Source organism: Loxodonta africana, chromosome 4 (genome assembly GCF_030014295.1).
Source record: "Loxodonta africana isolate mLoxAfr1 chromosome 4, mLoxAfr1.hap2, whole genome shotgun sequence".
NCBI classification, from domain to species: Eukaryota; Metazoa; Chordata; class Mammalia; order Proboscidea; family Elephantidae; genus Loxodonta; species Loxodonta africana.
The window spans coordinates 154194344-154216705 of record NC_087345.1 but is presented as its reverse complement, the minus strand read 5'-3'; positions in this window follow the sequence as shown (position 1 = coordinate 154216705).

The window sequence follows — 22362 nt, the reverse complement described above, 5'->3', positions numbered from 1 at the left end:
CAGAATGCCCTTCCCATCCTCATTTACCAGCAAATGCTGCGTATTCTTCCCTATCCCAGAAGAGTGTAAGATCAGGTTCCCTTTGTCATGCCATGTGTGTTTTTGAGTTGATGGCAGGATTTATTTTGTGCTAATGAATTCTCTGTACCTAATTATGCAAAGGAAACACACTAAATGGGGGGTTCTCCAAAGCCCAGGAAGAAGCCTCCTGGCCACCCACACTGTGTGGCTAAGCCAGTCTTTAAGGGATTTAGGCAGATGAAACACGGACTGCCTATCAGATCCTACATAAAGAGGCAGAGATCAGGTTGGTGAGGTCAAGGAAGGCTGTTGCAGTGACAGAGACAACAGAGGACCCAAGTGTAGAACTGAGAGTGGAAACAAACTTGTGTGTGCGTGTGTGTGGGCATGGGTGTGGATGTGGTATGTGTTTTCCATTTACAAAAAATTTCCACAAACATTATATCATTTCATCTGTTGGGTAGGTGCTCAGGAACTTTACAGGTGCATTTCAGTTCTAAGGCCAGTGTTTCTTCACTTTACCAGAGACACCGCTATCACAGAGAAGAGCTGCGTTTGAGGAAAAAGAGAAAACTCTTTCAATAAGCAAAAGTTCCATTACGTCCTGCCCACCTGCCTTAGGCTGGGTTCTCTACAGGAGCAAAGCCAGTGAGACGTGTATATATGTAAATACGTATATATATAAAAAATAATACGTATAGAGAGATTTAATTCAAGGAAATGGCTCATAAAGTTGTGGTGGCTGGCAAGTCCCAGATCCATGGGTCAGGCATCAGGCTGGAGGATTTTCTTGACCAATGTGGTTGCAGGGGCTGACAAACCCAAAATCTGCAGGTCAGATGGCAGGCTACTGCCTTATGGGGCTGTGGGAGCTGGGGAGTTCCCAAATCTGCAGGTCAGAATGGTAGGCTGCTGGCTCAGGTCCTAAGAACCGTTGCTCAGAGGACAATGAGTTGAATGTAGGATGGAGAGAGTGTAAGCTTTGCAGGACATCCATATATATGGGATGCAGGCCACACCACCAAGGAGACTCTCCTTTCTACAGGTTTTGCTATTCTAGAGAACCCCGCCTAAGACACTACCCATGCCTTGCTCAGGTCCCTGCTACAGTGTTGCCTTCCTAATGCCCAGGCCATACTGATTATAGGAAGTTCTTAGGCTCTTTCTCTGCAACTCCTCCATGCGTGGTCCTAATAGGTGGTCTGCCTTGACTGAGCAAAACTCCCCAATTTTGCTCCTAATAATCTTCCTATTCCTCTTCCTGTTTCTAATTTCTGTCTCAGATCTGTGTGGCGTGAGCTCTCGGACGCGCTCCGAATGCTACAAATATTCTCTCTTATGTGCGCTTGCAGCCCTCCAAGACTTGACAAGAGTAAGAATATCTTCTAGACTAAGTGCTACCTCAAAGACTGTTCCGCCATTACTCAGGAGGCTTTCCCTTTACAGTTGTTCCTTGGCCCCTGCTGTAAATATTCTCCTGGCAGCCATCTGCCTCTGCAGTGGAGTTTTACCCCTGCTGTTTCGGTTACACAATCACAGTACCGTCGCCCACTCTAGAGCCATTTCAACAGTTGCTCTCTCCTAGAGAATACCTCCGTGGCCTTTTCAGGATAGAGCAATGTCTCTTTATTTTAATAAAAAATATGTACAGTTTTAACAAAGCAATCAGGAACTTGTCAGCCCAAGAGGTCTAATCCTTGGCCTTAGAAAGAGGACCAAACCAGACAAACCAACCTGTTGCCATTGAGTCGATTCCAAAGCAAAACAAGGTCTGGAAACTACCTGCACATCTGGTCTGTGTGCCCCTGCTGGGCAGAGCTGAGCCAGTTCCATCAAACAGGTCCGAACTGTCTGCGAGGGCATTTCAAGTGGCCAGGTAGATATTTTCCCACAAGTGGAAATTTTCCAGTAAAACTAGAGCCAGTTTTTTTTTTTTTTTTCTTTTTAAGGCTTGCAAGGGTGGCTTTTTTTTGATTCATAATAAACTAGGTGTTTTGAGGCCAAGACCCTAATGAGATAATCACTGTGAAAGCTGCCACTGAAAACAGCATGTTTGAAAACACAGAATAGGGCTGGCCCTGTTCCCAGCACACTGGGTAAGGGCTTGGGAAGATGGGCTTTGTCTTCCCTAAAGCAGGTGACAGTTGAGAGCTGGGCCAACCTGTCCTCCCTGGGAACCGGGCTGATAAGTGGTTTTGCACTGTGCATGGGCCTGGGTAGAGAACCCCATAGGGAAATGAATAAATAATGGGTGGGAAGGTGGCCAACAGCAGTCACATTGTTCTTTCCCCCATGGAGACAACCTCCAGAAAGCCATCTCCAGGGGCCTGTGGGAAAATAGGTAAAATCGGAAGCCACCATTGTGACAGTAAAATCAGCTGGGGAAGTAAATAGACTTCAAGTGCTAGGGACATTCCAAAAAAGACGCTTTGAAGGAGTTTGGTGTCCAGAAGCCCTGGCCAAGCAAGGCTCGCTGACTCCCTTGTGAATGAAGACTCATCTTACGGGCATTTCCCAACAGCTCCCAGCCCAACCTACCCTTCCTTTTGCCCTTTCCAGACATTCCAGCATTAAGCTCATCTTATTAGAGGCAGCACAGAGCAGTGACAAGAGCCCAGTCCCCAGCCACACTTGGAGTTCATGTCCTACTCCTCCACTTACCAGCTGTGTACGGTTAGACAAGTGACTTACCCATGATGGGTCTCCATTTCCTCGTGTGGAAAACCAGGTGTCTCAGTTGATTCTCCGAGAAGCAGATCCTGAACCAAAGATTTGAATGGACCTGAGTTGTTTAAAAAGTGCTTCCAGGAAAACCAGTCAAGGAATAGGGTAAGGGGGATAGGGAAGGGGAAGACGCCAAGGAAGAGTTTGAGTTCTGGTGAAGTCTCAGCTTCCGTCTGACCCGATGGGGAGCTCTGGAGTGTGAATTTTACCTCAGTTTAGCCCCCATCTTGAAAAAAAGGGAGCTGTACTTTCATATAACCGTCAGGTCATTGGCTGCAGGCTGCCTGGGAGGATGGTGGAATGGCCTTAAACTCCGACGCACCTCCAATTCTTCCTTTGAACAAAACTGCTCCAATAGCCCAAGAGCAATCTTCTGAAGAAGACCGTAGAAGTGTCTGCTACACTGGGAGAATAAAAATATATATTTTATATGTGATGTGACAATTAAGTCAGTGGATACTGACAAAGTGCCTAGAATAATGCATGCAGAAAGTTTTCAATAACTACTTCTGGTTTTACCTAGTGAATATCATGCTGACCATCCTATGGGAACACCACTTGGTTAGGCAGTAGAGTTGGGCAGATGACACAAAGTCAGGAAGAATAGGGAATCTGTCAACAACAGAATTAGTATCCTTAAGACCAAAGCAGGCTAGAAGAGTGGAATGAACATGGGAGAGAAAAATTAATCAGCCGTGAGTGTACAGTGTGAGGAGATGACACAGGGGTGTTAGCTAACAACAAGCTCCACGTGAGCCAATGCACAGTTGAAAACATCAAAAAGGTAAATACATTACCTTCATTAATGGAGCTATTATTTTTTCAACACTACCAGCAGCTGTCTGTCCTACTCCAAGTTTACTCAGCCCCTGTTGGAGTCTTGTTAGCAGTCATAGTCACTGCTCTTGAGGAGGAATATAGGCAATCTGGAATATTGTATTTAAGGAAGAAAAACTAACATTGTCAGAGGACAGGCTGAAGGCACTAAGGGTGTTTAGCCAGCCAAGAAAGTCTAGGCAGTCAAGACAGCTCTCTTCAAATATTTTCTGAATTGTCTTATGAAAGAAGGTGTGAAGCTAAGGAGAGGAAGGCCTGGTAGGAGGCAATTGTGTGGGCATTTATTCTGAACTTTCCTACAGTCAGAAGGCTCCAGACCACTTCAGTTCCCAGAGGCTGGGTGGCTTTCCTCATTACCCGAGCTCTCATGCAGGTGCTGACAATAGTGGAGGGCATTCAAACGTGCAATGATCCCTTCCTTCCCTGATGTCCCAAGAGTCTTACGTGCTTATGAAGTATCAGCAAGGAATAGATCAATAGATAACAGGTAGGTGGGTAGATGAAGGGATGGATGGATGGACGGATGGACGGACGGACGGATGGACGGATGGAATGATGATAGATGGATAGATAGATGATAGTCGGCTAGATGGCTAGACGGATACTTGGATAGATGGAGAGATGAAAGATGGATAGATGGATGTAGGATATAAGGTCCAATAGAAATAAGTAAAATCTGTCATAACTGACCCTGGTCTAGAGAGACAAGTGGAGACAGCTATAGGCTGGATACTGTTTAGGCAATCATAGGACACTTCCTAGAGGCAGGGCAGATGGATCTGAGCTCTGAGACATGTGTAAGTGAGTGGGAGGCAGTTTCCTGAATGCCCAGGCTGTGTTTGGTGTGCACAGTCTTTGAGTCTGCTTTACAATTGTCTGCCAAATCTCCTCACAGCAGCGTGATGACTGACACATGCCTGTATTCCTTCCTCTTCTTATAGATGAGGATATTCATTTAAGACAGAGCCAAATGAAGTAGCATCCTAGACTGTTAGGTAGCTTCTGATAGCTTCTGCCATCCTTTCAGACACTGAGGTGACTTTATAAATATAAAGGAATTCTATTACCCCCGTTGTGAATGACAAGCAATTTCCGACTATCATTTGCTTTTTAGTATCTGGCAGAAGCTGCTGCGACATGAGCCTTCAAGGGTGACTCTCTTAGGCTCCCTTTTGTTTCCTCTTCTGTTTTAATAATGTGGCTCACACGGCACTATTCTTTATATTAATTATTGGTTGTAAATTACCTTGAAATCTAGTGTTGTATATTAAAACAACATTGCTGTCGAGTGGATTCTGACTCATAGCAACCCTACAGGACAGAGTAGAACTGCCCCCTAAGGTTTCCAAGGAGCACCTGGTAGATTCGAACTGCCAACCTTCTGGTTAGCCGCTGTAGCTCTTAACTACTCAGCCACCAGGGTTTCTATAGGCTGTTTAAATCACAGCCTCTTCTGAGTTAGGCCCTCTGAAATAGATTTTCACACTTAATTCTATTTCCTGGTGAGGTAATCTAAGCGTTCCAGGGCTAAGGTGGTGTTTGTTCCAGCCCCTCCACTCGGAGGGCTTGTTTTCTGCTCTGGATTCCACCTGGAACCATGACACTGATTAAATCATTTCACCTTGTGGCATCAAAGTGCTTCAGCCTCAAACACATCATGTCCTGAAGACCAGGTAAAAGTATGGAAACCCTTGAGAGAAATGTTAACAACAATAACAGATGACATTTCCTCAGTGCTTGTATGCTGGATAGTATGCTAAGTACTTTACCTGTATAATCTCGTTTTCATCCTCACCACATCCCCTGGAGTTGAATACAATTAACACACCATATAAATCAGAGCCTGTGCTCTCAAAAACCACCCCCGCACAAGGGGGGCCAACTTATCCTGGTTAGCCCAAGACTTTTCCAGTGGTAGCCCTAAAAGTTCCGTGTCCCTGAACTGTCTGAATCCCAGGCAAATCAGGATGGTTGGTCAAGACACTCACGCACAGAACTGGCATTTGTTGTCGTTAGTTGCCTTCGAGTTGGCTCTGAGTCATGGAGACCCCAGGTACAACAGAATGACACGCTGCCTGGTACTTCACCATCTTCACCATCGGTGGTATGCTTGAGTCCACCGTTGGGGCCACTGTGTATTTTAAGTGCCTTCCAACCTACGAGGCTCATCTTCCAGCACTATGTCAGACAATATTCTGTCATGATCTATAGGATTTTAATTGGCTAATTTTCGGAAGTAGACCGATCGCCAGGCTTGTCTTCCTAGTCTGTCTTAGTCTGAAAGCTGTCCAGCACAGGTGATGCTGTTGGTATTTGAAATGCCAGGAGGCACAGCTTTCAGCAACACAGCAACAGACAAACCACCATAGTATGACAAACTGACAGATGATGCAAAGCTAGCTGAAAGCCACATAAATCACAGAATTCCAGAGCTAGGGAGAATCTCACAGGCCCACCCAAGAATTCAGGAAGCTGAGTTCAAGAGTCGTGGAATCATTTATCCAACTCTCCACTAGCTGCCGATGGAGGTGGGGCTCTGATCCAAAGCTCCCGGAGTCAGACAAAAAGATCAACAGCAAGTCTTCTCAGGGGCATTCTTTATGCCTTGATGATCACTCATAATTCTAGGAAAGTTTGATTATATAAATAAACTTTCAGAGGGATGTATGCTTAAAATATTTTCAAGATAGACTTTTTTTAAAATGTTAAACTCACCCTGGTGGAGAAGGGCTACAAACCTCGCCTCCTAAATGGCTCAGAAAGAAGGGTAAATCCATGAAGCCAATGTTGGAAACAGCCATTTCCCTTTTGGCTAAAGATGGGGACAGTTTATGATAAAACATTGTTTAAACAAACTTGGTTATCCCAAATTCTATTAGTAGGAAATAGCCCTATTTTCCACTTGTTATTGTTGTTAGTTGTCATCAAATTGGCTCCGGCTCATGCGACTCCCTGTGTGACAGAAGAAACATTGCCCGGTCCTACACCATTTTCACCATCTTTGGTACGCTCAAGTCCGTTGTTGCAGCCACTGCATAATTTGAGTGCCTTCCAGCCTAGGGGGATCACCTTCCAGCACTATATAGGACAATATTCTGTTGTGATACACAGGGCTTTCATTGGGTGATTTTTGGAAATAGATCACCAGGCCTTTCTTCCTAGTCTGTCTTAGTTTGGAAGCTCTGCTGAAATCTGTCCACCGTGGGTGATCCTGATGGTGTTTTAAATACCAGTGACATAGCTTCCAGCATCACAGCAACATACAGGCCACCATAGTACAAAAAACTGACAGACAGGTGGTAGATTTTCCACTTATACCATATACACCCATTGCCGTTGAGTCTATTCCAACTGACAGCAACCTTGTAGGACAGAGTAGAACTGCCCCAAAGGATTTCCAAGGCTGTAAACTACATGGAAGCAGACTACCACATCTTACTCCCAAGGAGCAGTTGGTGTGTTCGAGCCGCTGGCCTTTTGGTTAGCAGCCAAGTGTTTAACCACTGTGCCACTACAGGGGGTAAATTGCAAATCTTAAAAAATAAACTATGAAGAATTTAGAAAAAGTATGTTTTCTAGCATTTGTTTAGATTATGTGAAAATTCAATCAAATTTTTATATCAACAGACTTGGTGTTCATTTTACTGAACTAAAGGCATTGTCAGAAGCTGAGATATGAAAGATTGAGCAAATGTTCAGCCTACTAAGGCATAAAAGTGGGCTGGTGCATTTGAAAGAATTTTTGTTACAAGGGTAGAAACCAAAATGAGTTTTCTGTTTAGCCTTTAGTTAAACAGATAATTAAATCCACCAGAATATCCGTGTACCTAATTAGTTTTACGGCTTTGAAGATAAACAGAAAAGTAAATTACTTTCACTTATTTCTCACTTATATTAAATGTGTACATTTACTAGAGAAATATACATCTAGATTAGGGACATATGCCTTTAAATGTGGTAGAGATCTTTTGAAAAACCTAGGTGCAAAAATGTTGACTGCCAGCCATGTTAAAGTTGAAGGCACAGGATTTTTCAGAAAAGGGAAAATTTGGTTAAAATGCCAATCAAAATGCCAGAGCCTGTGCCTGCCTGCTGCTGTCCAAAAAATAAAGTGAAGATTCTCAAAGCTGTAAAATGAATTGATAATTCCTCCAGCTGAAATGAACAATTAATGCAAACCCCTCCAAGTTCATGAATCACATTTGGGACCAGGCAGATGGTCCATCCCAAAATCGAGACTCCACCAATTTCACAGAGAGCAGGTTTTTACAGGACAGTAAGCACAAATACAGAGATGGGGAGATAGCTACCACCAAGCTCCCTGTCTGGTTACACAGGCTGATCTCTTGCTGGTGTGTTGAGGTGCCCGATGTGTGAGGCAGTCTTTGTTCCCAGCGTACCCATGGACATTGGGCTAAAAGGCAAGCTCTTGGAATATGAGCTTCTGAGAACTGTTCAGTCTTTCTGCTGTGAAAGACTTTCTGACAAGGGAACGAGCTTCCCACAAGTGTCAGAGCTTAGTGCAGTGATTGTCGGGTTATGGTACCAGACTGTAAATTGGAGAAAAAAAACAACTGCTTAAAGCTACATTCATGTGGAGTCCCTGGGTGGTTAGTGCAGTTAACGCACTGGGCTGCTAATGGAAAGTTTGAGGAGGTACCTCAGAAGAAAGGCCTGGCAATCTACTTATGAAAAATCGGTCATTGAAAACCCTATGGAGCATAATTCCACCCTGTTCACATGGCGTTGCCAGGAATCAGAATCAACTTGATGGCAACTTTTTTTTTTTTAACCATTCATGTAAGGAGCCCTGGTGGCACAATGGGTTACGCACTCAGCTACTAACCAAAATGTTGGTGGTCAGAACCTACCCAACCACTCTGTGGGAGAAAGATCTGGCAATCTGCTTCTGTAAAGATTACAGCCCGGAAAACCCTATGGGGCAGTTCTACTCTGTCACATGGGATCACACAAGTCAAAATAGACTTTATGGCACCCAACAAAAACACCACCATTCATGTAGTACTAACTGAAAGCCAACTCAGGTGCTTTACATCTCATGTAAACTCTACAACCATTTAAGGTGGATGTTTGCATTTGCATTTAACGGGTGAAAAACCTGTAGAGGGAGAAACCTACACAAAATCACACAGCTAGTAAATGAGAATTGGGATTCAACCCATTTCTGTATGTCTCCAACATCCAACTACTGCCCTGTGATAACAAGGGGTAACCAACTTCATAAGTAGGTTTTCAGAGCATGTGACGAACATTTCTTGATTTACAAACGGAGGAGTAATTCCCTAAGTAGAAATGAGGAGAATGTAATCTGGCTTTAGTAAGGAGGGCAGATAAAAACACTGTGTGTGCCTCTTTTATTTTCTCCTGCCCTGACAGAGGCGGCAGTGGTGGCTTTGAACATTTTATGGGATAGTTTTGCCATTTTCAGGGTGCATTGCAAAGGGACCATTTACTGGACTGTTTAAGAAGACTAAAACCTATGGCCATTTACATCTTTTCTCTGGGTGGGGCTAGAACCTCTCATAAATAATTCTTTATTCGCTCGGGTGCTCCAATCATGGCAACATTTCTTTAGACATAGCATCAGCTGCTTCTTCAACAACCCAAGTCGTCATTACCTGAAGTTTCAGTTGGGTGATGGTGGGGAGGAGGTGCCTAGCATAGTTATTTGTGTTGTTATCTGCTTTTTATGGTTTAATGCTTATTCTAAGTTTTTCTCTTATATTTATGACTTTTCCAATTGTCTGCCTGCTTTGCTACCATAGGCAATGGAATTGTGGCTAAGAGAGTAAGCTGTTCTAAGCGTCTCCTCATCCGTTCCTGGGCACTAAGTGGGAGCCATAACTTTGGGCAATTAGAGACACTGTCCGACTCCTCCGTCAAGTTCACGGTTTAGCTCTGCCTTTATGTGCGTCCCAGACTGATTCCATACCCACCCGGGCAGCCTTCATCAGCCTTTCCCATACCTGGAGGAGCTGGGGGACCAGTTCCCTTTATGCTAAGGCAAAATGGGAGGGAAACCATAGAGACAATTAACAGTCCATCATGCCCCACCCTCACCCTCCTACATCCCTCTTGCAGAGCCAACAGAGGGGGCTAGACAACAGCATGGGCGCAGGATGGTCAGGTTCCTCTCCTGGCTTTGCAGCTTACCAACCCTGTGGCCAGGTCTGGCTACCTAAGCTCCCTGTGCCTCAGTTGTTTTTAATCTCTGGGGGGGTGGGGGGAACCATTGCTGTCAAGTAGCTTCTGACTCATAGTGACCCTATAGGACAGAACAGAACTGTCCCGTAGGGTTTCCAAAGAGCACCCGGTGGTTTCGAACTGCCGACCTTTTGGTTAGCAGCCATAGCTCTAATGGGATGATAATAATAGGCCCTGCATCATAGGATTGGTGGGAAAACTAAATAACTATGTCAGGAACATAGTAAGGACTGAGAAATGTCAGCTATTATGAATGATCTCTGTTGTTAGCTGCTGTTGAGTTGGCCCCGACTCGTAGCGATCTCATGCACAAAAGAACAAAATGGCGCCCAGTCCTGGGCCATTCCCATGATTGTTCACAGATCTGACTGTTGTGATCCACAGGGTTTTCACTGGTTGATTTTCAGATGTAGATAGCCAGGCCTTTCTTCCTAATCCATGTTAGTCTGGAAGCTCTGCTGAAACCTGTTCAGCATCGTAGTAACACGCAAGCCTCCACTGACAAATGGGTGGCTGAACGTGAGGTGTATTGGCTGGGAGTCGAACCTGGGTCTCCTAAAAGGGAGGCGAGTATTCTACCACTGAAGCCCCAAGGATCTCAAGAACAGGGGTTTTCTAAATGTGGCTCGTGGCCCACCTGCATCAACATTACCTGAGGGGGCTTGTGACAAGGGTCCTATGGAATCATTGTCTTTCGGGAAGGCTCCAGGACTCTGTACCCCAACTGGTTCTTGTACACACTCAGCCCAGGGAGGTGTGAGAACCCTACCTTACAATTTAGGGTTGTGAAGTGGTTGGGGCATGGACTTTGCAGCTAGATCTAGATTCAAAGCTCACCTCACCTGTTAGATCTCTGTGATGTGGAAGAAGTTACTGCATTCAGCTTCTATGAGTCTCCGTTTCAGTAGCTGTGAATTGAGATATTAATACTTACCTTGTTTAACAAATATTTAATCAGTGTGTAAAATGCCCTGTCTAGGTGCTGGGGATACAATAATGAACATTTTTGAAAAACATGTTTGTTTAGACTGTCAGACCTCTGCAGGGCACTGGTGACGCAGTGGTTAAGTAGTTGGCTGCTAACCGAAAGGTCAGGGGGCCCAACCCACCAGCTGCTCCACGGAAGAAAGATATGGCTATCAACTTGCATAAAGATTACAGCCTTGGAAACCCTATGGGGCAGTTCTACTCTGTCCTGTAGGGTCAGTAGGAGTTGGAATCCACTCGATGGCAGCAGGATAGATAATTCACAATCGAACCCACCCAAAGTAATGACTACCTATCATGGTCATTGGTAGGTCTGAACATGCAGTGGGAGACATTATCTGTAGACTCAGCTTATGGCCACAGAGCCATTCTCTTTACATTTTCACAGTGCCCTTGAATGCCAGTCACTAACTCAAAGGCACTTCAAGCAGGGGAGGATTAACCAGTGAGCACAATGTGCCCCGGCTTACAGGAAGCAAGCTACGTACACACAGGTTTAATTGTGTTTACTTATTAATCTGTCATGCACAAATCAAAGATGTGATGAAAACCAGATGAAATTGTGCACTACAGATGAGTAAGGAAGCAGCACCATTAAGCCCACGCCTACCTTGCTTATTGGGTAATCTGTCCCTGGGCACTTGAGTTTCAGATGGCTCCTCCTCACCCAGCTTCAACACTGGGACCTCAGTGCCACCTCACTGCATCTTGGATTGTAGTGGAATGCCAGAGCAGTGGGCCATTGGTTGCGGCAGCCAACCCAAGAGGCAGCATAGCACAGAGGAAAACACTGGGGTGGAAGATAAAATAGCTCTTGTCCAGTTCTGTCACCAACTAGCTAATAGCCTTGGACACACTTCCACCAACTCTTTGACTTTAGAATCCTCTTCTGTTGGATGTTGGATCCAAAGACCTCTACAATCTCTTCCAACTTTAACAGCCTATGAGAAATCTACCCCATACGCACTTAGGTCTAGGCTCATTGGCTAAGCAGTTTCCAGGATCCCCAATACTTACCCTCACCCTTCGCCCTCCTAGTCTGTGGACCTTCTAGCCACTCTTGGAAAAGAATGTTTGAGTTCTGTATGAAGCCTCTAGTGTTTGTTTTCAACAGAGGTTGGACATCTTTTGCAGAATTCAAGCCTGGTTTATTAATAAAAGTATCCTGAATTGTAGCTGTGTTTTTAGCAATTAATAGAAAAATTTTGAAAAGTATAGTTTGAATTAAGACAGACGTAACTTAATAAAAATTACACATCGAACAGTCTAGGGCAATGCAGGACTATGGGCTTTGGAGAAGATGGCCTGCATCAGAAGTCTATTAGCTGTGCCCATCTCAAGCAACTTACCCATCCTCTCTGAGCCTAGGGAGAGTGATAGTTGAAGACCTAAGAGTAGTGTGAGCATCGAAAACAATAATGAATGTCTAGTGCCTGATACAGTCACTGGGTGGTACACATGGTTAACGTGTTCTGCTGCTAACCAAAGGGGTGGAAGTTCAAGCCCATCCAGGGGCACCTCAGAAGAAAGTCTTTGAGATCTCCTCCGAAAAAATCAGCTATTGAAAACCCTGTGGAACACAGTTCTACTCTGAGACACATGGGGTCACCATGAATCAGAGTCAATTCAACAGCAACTAGTACCGATACTGGTAACACTTGACACAAGAGGGCCTCGCCTGAAAGAAGGTACTTAGTATGTGATAGCTCTTCATTTTATTATTATTGTGCTATTGGCCTTTTACATTTTCAATGAGATGAAGCTTGCTACCGACCACCCACTTTTCTCATTTCATCCTCAGTCACCTCTGTGATGTTTGCAGGGTTGCTATTATTTTCAGATGAGAGGTTAGCCACTTGCCGGGTCAGCCATGGTTCCCAACACGTCTGCTAAAAGGATGTCACTGCGCAGCAGCTACAGGGTTTCAGCGGAGGTGGCTTCCCTGTCTACTCTTCCATCTACCCAGTTAGGTGCTTGCAAGATCCCTAATCCAGGTGCCCAGATCCTAAGAGAGGCACATTGGCCTTAATCCAATTGCCTCATGTAGTGAGCTGACAAATGTCCCGTGGCTATATCTTTGTTTTGTTATTGGCCCTTTCCTATTCATTGCACATATGTACATAGGGAAGTTGGTACCAGAAATGTTACTTCAGCAGGGATCAAAACTTGACTACGGTGGTTTTATAAGTCACAGAGAGTTTATTAAGAACTGAATTGATAGCAAGAAAGGACTGTGACTAGGAGAGGCAATAAACCTAATGGCACTTATTAATTTATGGGGCAATTATTACAAAATGAGTAATCTTTATATAAAAGCAGCAAAGAGCTGTGATTTAGTTAGGGCGGTGCTGGCTGTCTCCTCGGGACAGAGGTGAAGAGTACCCACCAGCAACGTCTGAGCAGCAATGTCTGAGCCAGCGTAGGCCTCCAGAAGAGGCCCCCCGCCCCCCACTGCAAGTCCAAGTGCCTTTCTTTCCTCAAAGCTTCTCTTTGACTCGACACATTTACCTCATTGAGGATCATCTCTTACTTTGATGATACGAACTTGCCAAATGGTAAGGAAGGCAGCACAATGAAGTATAAAGCAATCCTGATTGGGTGCTGACCACACTGGCTTCTTTTCCCAGTTCAGCCTTTTGCTGACTCTGAACACAGGATGGACACTTCTCCTTTCAGGTGTCAGTTTCCTCACCTGCAAAATGATGCAATTGGATTAGACACTTCTAATGTCCCTTTGGAAACCCTGGTGATATAGTGGTTAAGAGCTACAGCTGCTAACCAAAAGGTTGATGGTACGAATCCACCAGGCACTCCTTAGAAATTCTGTGGGGTAGTTCTACTCCGTCCTATAGGTTTGCTATGAGTTGGAATCAATTTGACAGCAATGGGTAATGTCCCTTTAGGAGTCCCTGGTGACACAAACTGCACTCAACTACTAATCTAAAGGAACTCCCCCAGCAGCATCATGGAAGAAAGACCTGGTGATGTGCTTCTGTAAAGATTACAGCCAAGAAAACCCTATGGAGCTCAGTTCCATTCTGTAACACATGGTAGGCCATGAGTTTGAATCAACTTGACCACAATGGATTTGGTTTTCTTTTTTTTTTTTTAATGTTTCTTTATGGAGCCCCCGGAGACCCTGGTGGCATAGTGGTTAAGAGCTATGGCTTCTAAGCAAAAGGTCAGCAGTTGGAATCTACCAGGTGCTCCTTGGAAACCCTGTGGGGCAGTTCTACTCTGTCCTTTAGGGTCGCTATGAGTCAGAATCGACTCGACGGCAATGGGTTTGGTTTTGTTTTTTTAATGGAGCCCCTAGGTACTGCAAACAGTTAATGTCCTCCGCTGCTAACCAAAAGGTTGGAGGTTCAAGTCCACCCAGAAATGCCTGAGAAGAAGGCCTGGCAATCTACTGCTGAAAAATGAGCCATTGAAAACCCTATGGAGCAAAATTCTACTCTTGACATGCAAAGGGTCTCCATGAGTTGGAATCACCTCAACAGTGACTGATAATGTCCCTTTGAATTGTAGCAGTGCCCAGGATCTGAAAGGCCATCTGGTACAGAAAATTGTTGGCAAATAATTTCCAACCTAGGAGGGGGGTCAGTCGCCTTGGCAAGGGCACTAACAGAGCATAAGAGTGAGACACCAAAAACAGAGCACTCCTTGTTCGTCAAATCGCCACTCCCCATGAATCTGGATTGAAGAGGGTCTGAGGCGCTGGAGGGCTTACAGCATCGTAGGTGGGGGTTCTCTTCGTAGACTAACCCCTTGCACAGGAGCCAGTTCAGATGACCACAGGCTGGGAAAAATACCAAGGAAAAAGAGGAAATATAGAGCATCGTAAGAGCCTTTAGTTGGTACAAAGTGAACAAGGAAATGGGAAAGTAGCAGGGAGTGGATTGCTTGGAAATGGTTCTCCAAGTGGAGAGGTGGTGAAGGGGGGCCAGAGTGGGAGAACTTTATGAATGCCCTTCATGGATGACCGTCATGAATGACCTTTAACTGTCTGGGCATCGCTGCTGCTTCGTGTGCTACCAGGGACTGGTCCACCTAGACAGCTTCCTGCAACTGCCCATCCCTGTCCAGACAGGGACAGGGCTGGCGCTCAGGGGCCTGACATGAGTTCTTGCTTCAAAGCAGGGTTGATGTGCAGGCAAATTGGCCTTTTCCTCCCAACTGGAGCTGCCCATGTTCTCCTTTGCTCCAAGTGAGCTTGACCCAGGGAGTGATTTTGTCAAATTGAATTCACCTGACACACCTCCCCTTGCGAGACGAACCAGAACTCTAAGCCCTTTACCTTTTTTTTCTATTTGTCTCTGTGTGCATTCAACAAGCCCTTCTGCCCTGATTTCTGCCCCACTTGCCCATCAGATTTATCAACTTAAAATAATTGCAGATAGCGCTGAAAGGAAGACTGAAGAAGAACTGAAGAAAAGTGAGAAAATCTGGTCTGAGTCTCTCAGCCGCATCCTGGGCAAGTGCCCGAATTGCTGAACACTACGATCACACAAGAGGCATCTTAGTGGCACAGTGGTTAAGTGCTCGACTGCTAGCCAAAATGTTGGTGGTTCCACCACCCGCTCCATTTGGCTGTCTGCTTCCATAAAGCTTACAGCTTGGAAACCCTGTAGGGCAGTTCTACTGTGTCACATGGGGTCGCTGTGTGTTGGAATCAGATTTGGTTTTGGCTTATGATCACAGAGGCTGACTGAGCACCAGAAGCGTTTGAAGTACCAGAGGACACACAGAAGCGACTCAGCACAGCCCCTATCACTTTATGGCCAGAGTAAATTTTTGCAGATTTCACACATTCCATTAAGTACCATAAGTGTGGCTTGAATATCTGACAATTAATCTTGACATTAAAATGATGGAATCAGGAATCATATTTTCCATTCATGAAAATATTAGGAAACACTTCTCTGTCAATGTATTTCATTTATTTACGTTTTATTTTTAAATACAAAGAACAAAAAACTCACTGCCCTCGATTTGATTCTGACTCATAGCGACGCTGTAGGACAGAGAACTGCCCCATAGGGTTTCCAAGGCTGTAACCTTTATGGAAGCAGGCTGCCACATCTTTGTCCCGAGGAGAGGCAGCTGGGATTGAACCACCAACCTGTCAGTTAGCAGCTGAACACTTAACCACTGCTTTACCAGGGCTCCTACTGTGCCACCAAAGCTCCTTAAATACAAAATTAGCCCCTGTTTGAGTACTTTTTATGGCATTACATATTTAATCTTCACATTGAATTCCTAAGGTGTTTGCTATTATTATCCCCCAAAAAGTGACTGAGAATGTAACATTCAGGGCTGCTGTTCACCCAGATTCCAGTGGAGCAGACAATGGAAGATGAGCCTCGTGGAAATGGGCCCCTGCCGTGACAGACTGCCTGTCTCAGAAATCTAATGACCGGCATCATGGCCCGGGCGATCATCAGGTTAACTGAGGCTGAAACTGTTCAGCAGCATGTAATATTTTACACAATTCGGTTCATGTTAGTAAGAGCTTTTCTCATCTAATCCTTCTTTTCCTACCCTATGCCCTACTTGTGTGCCTATGAATGTGCACATGCAGAGACCGTGTTAACGTGTACACTGCCTGGAAGCAAGCTACTGGAATATAGAGGATGCATGCTGAGACTACAGAAGGATGGTGCTATTTCTCAGTATTTCAGAAGATGCAATTTAGCATCTATGACGTAATTATGTAATCCTCTGAGCATTAGAAACAAAACATCAATTCAAACAGGTCTGCTTCCCCCTTGTGTGTTCTTCTAAAAATTAATACATTCATCAAACCTGAAGGCCTGCTTACTTCAGATGGGTCCCTCCTCGCAAGATGCAACATCAGACTCTCAAGCTGCAATCGGTCTCTCAGGATTGACACGAGTGGCTCCTAATACCAGGGCAAAGAAAAGGTTTTCCAATCAGATGGAAAGGGCTGCAGAAATTGGCGATTTGCTGATACCAGGAACATTGACTGCAAATATTTACAGCAGACTTTGGAGTTTACAACACACCTTCACATATATTATCCTCACTGATCCTCATAACAACCCTGAGAGCCCAGTGGGGTGGGTATTATCATTATTATACTCGCTTGATGGGTAAGAAAGCGAAAAAAAAAAAGGCAGAAAGTCAAGCACCTGTCAATGGTTCCACAGGCTTCAAGTGGCAAAGAAAAAAATAAGTTGTCATCAAGCCGACTCCAACTCCTGGCGGCCCCATGTGTGTCAGAGTAGAACTGTTTTCCCCAGGGTTTTCAGGGGCTGATTTTTCAGAAGGAGATTGCCAGGTCTTTCTTGCCAGGCACCTTTGGGTGGACTTGAACCTCCAACCTTTTGGTTAACAGCCGAGCACATGAATCATTTTTACTACGCAGGAACAAAGAAAGGCCTGAATTCAAGTTGGCCTGGTCCAAATCTCTTATCCCTGTCAGTGACAATAGGTTTTTATAGGACCAGAGTATGATTTTTATGACAGGTATATCTTGTATCGCAGATTGCCCTCGGTTCCAGTCAGCATTTTTAGGCCCTTGCAGTACCTAACTGGGGTCTCCTCATTCCTCTGGTGTCCCTGGGTGGCGCAAATGGTAAAGCACTCTACTACTAGCTGAAAGGGTGGCAATTTGAACCCACCCAGAGGCACCTGGAAAGACAGTCTTGGTGATCTGCTTCCAAAAAGTCACAGCTTTGAAAACCCTTTGGAGCAGTTCTACTCTGCACACATGGAGTCACCACAATTTCGAATCGATTTAATGACAATTAACAACTCACTCCTCTAAGTGTTTGAGTGACATCTATCTGGTCCTGAGGGAAACAGCAAAGTACGCCTAGACCCAACCAAAAGTTGAGTGCTACCTTCTGTCTGAGCCTCCTCAGGCTCTTCCCGCTCCTTTATGCCCACTTTATCTTGGACACCTTCTGTTTTGGCCCCCATATCTCTCTGTTACTCTTGCTCTCATCTCTGTCTCCTTGATTTGTGAGCTCACCGAGGACGAGAATCACATCTCATTCTGCTTTGGATTCTGAGGCAAGAAGTAGAAATTCATGAAGAATTGTGGAATGACTGGTTGAAGAAATTAATTACATAATTAATTATTGGGGGAAATATAGATAAGTGTAGGAAAAGGCAAATTAGTGGATTTTGTCTATGCTGGCACTTTCCCCCCAAAACTAATAGTAAATTTTGTTTAACAACTATCCACATTGGACTTTCAGCTTTCAAAATGATAGTTTTAACACAGCCTTGGAAATGACAATGTAAGTCTAAACACATTGTATCCCTTCCCTGTGCTTGGGAAATCCCAGGTCCTTGGTAGGTAAACCCCTCACCTGGGAGAAACTGCTAGGGCTCATGCACAGGCCTTCCTGACCCAGCTGAGAAAGAGAAGTCTGGGCTGCTGTGTTAGATGCACACCGGGTGAATGAATAGGTACAGGAGTGTGCAATGATCTGGCCTCATCGTAATGAGGTCTGGTTTTTCAAAGGCTCAGGTGTTGCCAAAGAGCCAACACAGCACAGTCATTCAGCTAAGGTCAGATTCTCCTGGTAAATATTAGTACCTCCTGTGGTTAGAGGTGGAGCCCTGGTGGCGCAGTGGCTAAGTGCTTGGCTGCTGACCGAAGGGTTGGCTATTTGAACCCACCAGCTGCTCTGTGGGAGAAAAATGTGGTAGTCTGCTTCCGTAAAGGTTTACAGCCTTGGAAACTCTATGGGGCAGTTCTCCTCTGTCCTTTAGGGTTGCTATGAGTCACAATTGACTCGAAGGTGGTGGGTTTGGTTTGCTTTTGGTAGTCAGAGGTAGCTGGGAGAAAGAAGTGGCATATTGCAATGAAAATTGGTCTGAGAGACTTGCTGGCCTGATGGAGACTGGAGAAAGCCTGAGAGTATGCCCCCAGACACCCTTTCAGCTCAGTAATGAAGTCACTCTTGAGGTTCACTCTTCAGCCAAAGATTGGGCAGGCGCATAAAACAAAACAAGACTAAAGGGGCACACCTGCCCAGGGGCAAAGACTAGAAGGCAGGAGGGGACAGGAAAGCTGGTAATAGGGAACCCAAGGTAGAGAAGGGAGAGTGTTGACATGCCATGGGGTTGTTAACCAATGTCATAAAACAGTATGTGTACTAACTGTTTAATGAGCAACTAGCTTGTTCTGTAAACGTTCATCTAAAGTACCATTAAAAAAAAAGAAAGAAAACTAGTCTGAGACCAAATTCTGCTCAACATACAGACATTTTATAAGCGAGCAGGCACAAAACAGAAACACAACACAAACTCTGTCTTTATTTTTGTACTATAATGATCCAGGAATAGCATCAGTGGAGACTTGTGATTCCTAGATTAATATTTAACCCAGTTAATCAGTTGCTGTTGATTCCAACTCACAGTGACCCCATCTTCATCAGATAGAACTATGCTCCATAGGGTTTTCGATGGCTAATTTTTCTAAAGTAGATCTCCAGGCCTTTCTTCTGAAATGCCACTGAGTGAACTCGAACCTCTGACCTTTTGGTTAGCAGCCAAGCACATTAACCGTTTGCACTACCCAGAAACTCCAAATTAACATTCGGGGTGTGTGTGTGTGTGTGTGTGTGTGTAGCCTATATTTAAGAATTTCACTCATATGTACCCACTGAAACCTCATTCTTTCATTCCTAAAATATTTCAGCTCAAGTTCAGGTGAAGTATTGTTTTTCATTGTTGGTTTTGAGGAGCCCCATGGTGTACTGAATGGATCAATGACTTTGGAAGCACATAGACATGGTCTCCTCCTGTTCTGTCTCTGCTCTGTTGTCTGGGAAAGTTATGTAATCTCTCTAGTCCTTGATTTCCTAGTTTGGAAAACAATGCACAGTATTGTTCTGGATGGTAATGGCAGTTCAGTGGTAAAATACTTGCTTTCCATTGGAGAGACCTGGACTCGATTCCTAGCCAAAGCACCTCATGTACAGCCATCACCCATCTGTCAGTGGTGATTTGCGGGTTTTTTATGATGCCCAACAGGTTTCAGCAGAGCTTCCAGACTAAGACAGACTAGGAAGAAAGGCCTGGTGATCTACTTCTGAAAATCAGTCAGTGAAAACCCTATAGATCACAATGATCTGATCTGCAGCCAGTCGTGGGGATGGAGCAAGGCTGGGCAGCATCTCGTACCATCGTACACGGGGTCTCCATGAGTTGAGGGCCAACTGTATGGAAGCTAACAATGGCAACAAGTATTGTTCTGATGATTCAGATAATGGAGATAAAGCATTTAATGTGTGCCTAGATTTACCCAGCACTGAGAAGATCATATGCCTCCCCTACTTGCCTCTCCTCTTCCCAATATAGTTGTGTTAAATAATCAGATGAGCAAAATTTCACCAGGACATAAAGTGCTCACTGGAGAGAAAAAACATTTTTAAGAGACTTTCACCATTTATTGTTTGTAGGCAAATGTACCTATAATTTAAAATAAGCCACATTTGTTGGGTAGTGCTGACTCTGCAGAACCTGTACTTGTCAGTGCTTCATTAGCACTAGGTGTTGGCTTACGTTACTGTAGATTTTTAAAATTACTAAGAGTGTCTTCCTTTGACCATTCTCGGTAGAATATGTAGACTGTCAACTAATTCTGGCTAATCTCCTCTCCCTCTTACGGAATTTGTTGTATTAAACCATCTAAGAATAAGTTCCTTGAAGTCAAGACCTCAAAGCTTTCTCTCTTACATGGCCTCCCATCCCCTAGTCCCACACTTTTAAGGGGCGCGGCTTACCGGTGCTACCTCATTGAATACTCTCCTGACCTGCCTGATCCTCCACCTCTTGTCCCTTGGAGTCCTCCATCCAGGCAGACAATTCCTGGACACTTTTGAGAATCTGTAGGAACTCAAAAAACACACGTGCTAATCAAATCAAGGCCATGCTGGATGAGATGTTTCCTCTTCTAGGGGCTTATTAGGCATGAACTCGGAAAGCATTAATCCCCACAGGCATTGCGCCAGGACACAGAGCCCCTGTTGATCTCTACAGCAGTTTATAGCACTCACACTAGCCATGATGTCTTTTCAACAGTTGATTTCAATTGCTGTTGCTTTTATCATCTGTGTATATCTAACATTACAGTCATGAAATAGCTAATAATCCATCTTGTTGAATATCTAGGTCTTAAATGTTTGCACTATGGAAGCTTGAGGCATGGAAGGTAGGTCAGGGAGGAGTTGAGGCATCCTTGAGGCATATTCCAGCTGCCTCTTTCTGTTACACCCTCCTTCCCAACCACCACTCCCAATGCCATCCCCAAATGCTCCTCCCAACTTCTACTACTTTTGTTTAGTCCACCAAGATTCCATCCTATAGCCTGCACCATTACAACTTGCCTTGACAACTCATGTACTAACCACCTAAGCACTTTGTTGATGCCATGGTACTACCTACACAAAATTTAAAAGGGACTTTTGATGAACCAGCTTGTCCAGGACAACTTCCAGTCTTCCAACACCTGAGTTCTCAGGGATTTCAACATGATCAACTGGGTGGTAGTAAAAACCTCCATGAAGATGGTACACTTTCCCTTGAGTTGGCCCTCATTGCATCCACACACCTCCACAGCAGCCCAGAGAGCGTCCTACATTGTGGATACCAGTTACATAATAGCTGATCTCAGCCCCCAGTTATATTTTGGCGTAGGAGGGCATATTCAAGGTCCTATGTGTCTAGTTTCTCTGATCAAACCCACCACACGAAGACTGATGGACATATCAACTTAATCACCTAGGTGCTTGAAGAATGTTTTACTTCTTGCTGAAAACCCAGTGGATCCATTTAGTCCTTCACAACCTGGAAGACTTCCTTTCATACCAAAGGAACTTCCAAGCTTCATTTCCTCAATCTCTTTGCACCCTTCCTCTCAACTCCATCAATAACCCAGCACCCATATCCTCCTCAGTCCCAGCCTACTAAAGGGAACTTAAGATGTACACCAATCAGCAAGGGCCCCAGTGGAAATAGAGTAGAAGACATTGTCAGGCACAACATCTGGGCCAACTGATGGGGCACCCTGGGTTTCCAGGGCAGCTCGCAATGGTACAGGTTACAGGATATCTTCATAGAGCAAGCCTTGTCCTTATTTCTTTTCTTTTTGTCTAATACTGTGCTATTTTTCTTTCGCTCCCTCCCCTTGACTCCTTCTCTCTTACCCTACATATAAATTATAAACATATGTATATATTTTTCTGGTAATCAGTATCCCTAGCTATACTTTACCGAGGCTTTCACTGAAGAAACAAATCTCATGACTGGGAAGTATAGGGTGGTGGGAGGGTAGAAAAGCTATTTTCCAGAAACATGTTTTATTACTTTTATGACTCAAATACCTCCATCTCACCTCATTTTCCTTTAAGACAAAATATGTAGCAAACAGAGACAAACCGATAGAGGATCTTAGTGGGGAAAGAGAGCAGATAAAAAGTTTACCAGCACAGTTTCCTTTCTTCTGAAAAAATGAACTCCTCCCCTTTCCCAAAATAACTGATAACTGGTCCTTTGTGGCGACTGTCATGGTGCTGTTTCTACTGCTGT